Source organism: Orycteropus afer, unplaced genomic scaffold (genome assembly GCF_000298275.1).
Source record: "Orycteropus afer afer isolate SDZICR_OR568_19922 unplaced genomic scaffold, OryAfe1.0 scaffold00576, whole genome shotgun sequence".
Taxonomy (NCBI): domain Eukaryota; kingdom Metazoa; phylum Chordata; class Mammalia; order Tubulidentata; family Orycteropodidae; genus Orycteropus; species Orycteropus afer.
Window position 1 is genome coordinate 44,083 of NW_006922163.1, and position 4,898 is coordinate 48,980.

A 4,898-nucleotide genomic window follows, 5' to 3' on the forward strand; every position below is an offset into this window, starting at 1 on the left:
TTCAATGAGTCAAATCTATTTTTCGGATGATCTCTAAATTCAGATGGAATATAATCAAGGTCGTATTTTTGGCTCTTGTGGACTTTTTAAATTTTCTCCACCTTCAACTTGAACTTGCATATGAGCAGTTGATTGTCTGTTCCACAGTCAGCTCTTGGCCTTGTTTTGGCTGTAGACACCGAGCTTCTCCATCCCTTCTTTGCACAGATGTTGTTGACCTAATTCCTGTGTATTCCATCTGGCGAAGTCCACATGCATAGCCACCATTTATGTTGTTGAAAATAGTAATTGCAATGAATAAGTCATTGGTCTTGCAAAATTCTGTCATGCAATTTCTGGTTTCATTTCTATCACCAAGACCATATTTTCCAACTTCTGGTGATTTTTCTTTGTTTCCAACTTTTACATTCCAATTACCAGTAATAATCAACACACCTTGTTTGCACGTTTGGTAAATTTCAGACTGCAGAAGTTAGTAAAAATCTTCAATTTCTTCATCTTTGGCTTTGGTGGTTGGTGAATAAATTTGAATAATTGTAATATTAATTGGTCTTCTTTGTAGGTTTATAGATATTATCCTATCATTGACAACATTGTACTTCAGGATAGATCTTGAAATATTCTTTGTGCTGATGAATGCCACACCATTCCTCTATAATTTGTCATTCCCGGCATAGTAGATCATATGGTTGTCTGATTCAAAATGGCCCAAACCAGTCCATTTCAGCTCACTAATGCCTAGGATATTGATCTTCATGTGTTCCATTTCATTTTTTGACAACTTCCAGTTTTCCTAGACTTATACTTCATACATTCCATGTTCTGATTATTAATGGATGTTAGCAGCTCTTTCTTCCCATTTTGAGTCATGCCACACCAGCCAATGGAGATCCCGAAAGCTTTTCTTCAACCATGTCATTAAGGTCAACTCTACTTTGCAGAGGAAGCTCTTCCCCAGTCATATTTTGAGTTCCTTCAGACTTGAGGGCCTCATCTTCTGGCACTCTGTCGGTCAAAGTTTCAGGGCTGTTGATGAAGTTTTCTAGTACTATATCAGACAGTGTTTCACTGCTTTTCATAAGATTTTCACTGGCCAATTCTTTGAGAAAAAGATGGCCCCTTCCTTCTTCTGAGTCTGTCTTAGTCTGGAAAATTCTGAGTTTGGAAGTCTTAGAACTTCCAGAGTTCTGCTGAAACCTGTCCACCAAGGGTGACCCTGCTGGCATTTGAAATAACAGTGGCACAGCCTCCAGCCTCACAGCAGCACAAAAGCCACTACAGTATGAAAAAAAATCATTTCTATTAGATATTTTTGTTAACTTGAGGAAAAGAGTACAATCCCCCTTTTTTTCTAAGTAAGTTAATGGATGCTTTGAATTGACAATCAGCAAGTTATTTTAGTGGTCTGTAGTTATTTTTATAATTGCTATTACTGTTAGTAAGGAGCTCTGGTGACACAGTGGTTAAGGCACTTGACTGCTAACCAGAAGGTTGGCAATTCAAACCTACCAGTCACTCTGCAGAAGAAAGATGGAGCAATCTACTTCCATAAAGATTCACTGCCTTAAAAACCCAGTGGGGGCTGGTATGAGTTGCAATCAACTAAATGGCAGTGAGTTTTTGGTTTTTGGTAGTTCTGTTAGTTGACATTGAGTTGACTTTGACTCCTGCCAATCTTATCTGTAACAGAAAATTTGCTCAGTCCTGCACCATCTCCATGATCTTTGATATGTTTCAGCCCATATTGAGGCTATTACATCAATCCATCTCATTGGTGAACCTCTGCTTTAAAAAAAAATAATAATAATAACAGCCTCTATATTGCTATTTCCAAGTGTATTTAAAAGAAGGGATTTAAGTGGCAACAAAAAATGAAGTTAGCCTGTGTGAATCCATGAATGTCATTGAAAGCATATGTCTCAATCACAAGGAGATACTTAGAGTAGCCTGTTCTACTTGACTACCTCTTTTTCTTACCTTCTAATTCAACCTTCCTGTGGATGATCTGGTTTAGGTGAAAAGTAAACAAATATATTCTTTATGCTTGTTGAAGCAACTCCTTGTAAACCAATGACTATGTAAACATAATAGGGATACATTGCTGAAGCTTAAGTCAATGGTAACTTACTTCACCCTGAAGGCATCTGACCCATGGTAACAGCTCTTTTTCTGTACAGAAGTTATATTTACAGAAAATGAAAATTTGCCACTTAAAAACATTGTGTGTTGCTTTACTGTAGTTGAGCACCAAGAATACAAATTAGTGAGACTCTGTAAACCAGATGTTCTTTCTCTGGGGTCTATGGTATTAAGTGTCTGTGGAAGAATGTTTAGGGGTTCTGGCAATGTCCGGACTTGTATACTAAATTTTGATGCATTTATAGAATACAATGTTTTGAAAAGAGTCTAGAACTATTATCAGATTTTCTAAAGTATTTATGTCCTCAAAATATTAAAAACAACCAATGTATCAAAACCAAAAAACCAAACTCACTGCTGTGGAGTCAGATTCAATTCATAGCAACCCCCCTTGGGCTTCCAAGGTGGTATCACTACAGAAGTAGATTGCCCAATTTATATTAGCTATATTACCCTCTGTGTAGTGCCTAAGGCACTTGACTGTTAACCTCGGAAGGAAGATGGAGCAATCTACTTCCGTAGTGATACTGCCTCGGAAACCCAAAGAGGGATCGCTATAAGTAGGGTCCGGCTCGACGGGACATTAACAACAACAGTTTAGAATTGAAGTATCAATTAATGGACCTAGTGTGTCAGATATTACATTAATTTTGCCCTATGTGGTATATAACCTATATCTTGAACCCAGTTTAAGTAAAATAGACATAGTGGGGCTCCCCTCTGGAATGTGCCAGTTCCAGCTACCTTAATTGATTTCTACCACCTTCTCTTCTGTGTAGTCATAGTAATCGATCTAAAATGTAACTCTGCCTGGATTCAATAGGCCCACATTCACCTCAGAATAACAAACAAATCATCATGTCTCTTATGATGTCACCCTAGTTTAATTGTCTTACTTTTAACTCCTTATGCTCTCCCCATTTGAAAAACTTAGGTTATCCTTTGCGGTATCTTCTCTTATTCTGGCCTTAGCACAAACTATTTCCTCTGCCTATGCTCTCTTCCCTTATTTCTTCACCTAGTTAACTCATTCTTCAGATTCAAGCTTAGATGTCACATCTTAAGATGATCCCCCCATTGTAACACACACACATACACACACATCTCTCTTCTCAGCATTCACTACTTACAGTCACTGTGTCAAAAGTGGTTTGTTTACTTGTCTGTATTTTCCACGAGACTCTTAGTCATTATCAAATATGGACTTTATACACTTGAAACTCAGGTACCAAGCATAATACTTATTACTGAAAAGGCACTCCATATTGGTGAAAGAATGAATAAATAAATGCATAATTTAGAGAATAAGCAAATGAATTCTATTGTCTGTTTCAAATTCTAGCATCTTCTTATGATTATGTGGTTTTTCCATTTCACTTTTTCCTTGGCTTGGAGGATTGTCTCAAGATTGTATTTGCTAGAAGTACTGTGGATCACAGTCCACTTAATGGGCTATTTATTCTCCTAAAAATTTCTGTAACTCAATTGACATTAAAATAACTTTTAGCATGTTGTATAATAAATCATTTTAAATTCTTATCCTCATGATAATTATTAAAGTTTATAAAGTTTTCCAAGAATGTCTTCTTTCCAAAATTTATATGTAATATTTATTATGTAATATGTCATTAAATTAATATCTGACTTCTTGTTTGTCATATTATTTAAGGTAGTTTATATATGGGCCATTGTTCAGACTTCTGGGATCTAGTGCTTTCCTTCTCTGTGGCACATTTATAAAATGCATGATGAAAATGTACTACAGCAAACTATTCCCAATATTAATTAAAAAACAAAAACACAGATATCTATCATTCACATAAAAAGAAGGAACTATGTCCTGAAGAATTAGATATTGTCTTCCCAGTCACTTTTGGATCAGCCTAAATATCAGCCACAGCATATATATGTGTGTGTATGTGTGTGTGCGTGTGTGTGTGTATAAAACATTGGTATCAGTAATATGTTAATTTATAGAAAACAACACAAAAAGATACATCAACTAATTTGGTAAAATATGTTCAAGCTTCTGTCATAAGTAGATTATATACTTTCCCCCATTTCGTTTCTTCTAGCTGTTGTATTAGAGATAATAAAATTGATAATAATTTTTTTTTTCATTGTGGTTTGGGTGAAAATTTACAGAGCAAATTCACTTTCCATACCTCAGTCCACACACACTTTGTCTCATGACATTGACCACAATTTACCACAATGTGACAGCTCCCTCCCACTTCTTCCCAATAATTACCTCTTTCCTGTGTCCATCCTCCATGTCTGCCTGCCCCTTGAACTATCTCCTGGTGCATAAGCCGCCCTTCTTTCTCCCATGATTTTTCTCTCCAAGGAGTGTATCTACCTGAAGTAAATGTTCAACTCATATGCTTATCTTTTGCTTGGCTGGAAGCCACAGGTGTGGGTTCAGTTCCAGACCTTGAAGGGCAGCTAGGGGCCATAGTCTCAGTGGTTCCACCAGGCTCTATCAGACCAGGAAACCTGCTCCCCCCTCCCTTTTTTTTTTTTTTTTCTCCAAATGATTTTGAGTTTTGTCCACATTGTTCTCCCTCTCTATCCCGGATCTCCTACGTAGATCCCCTTCCAATTGGTTGGCATTGGTAGCCAGGCACCATCTAGTTCTTCTGGTCTCATAGTCATATAGGCTACAGATTGGATGGTGTACCAGTCACTAGGACTGATTGTATCCATGAATTTTTTGTTTTCTTCATTCTTATTTGCCCGGGATGAGGAGAGACCCATTG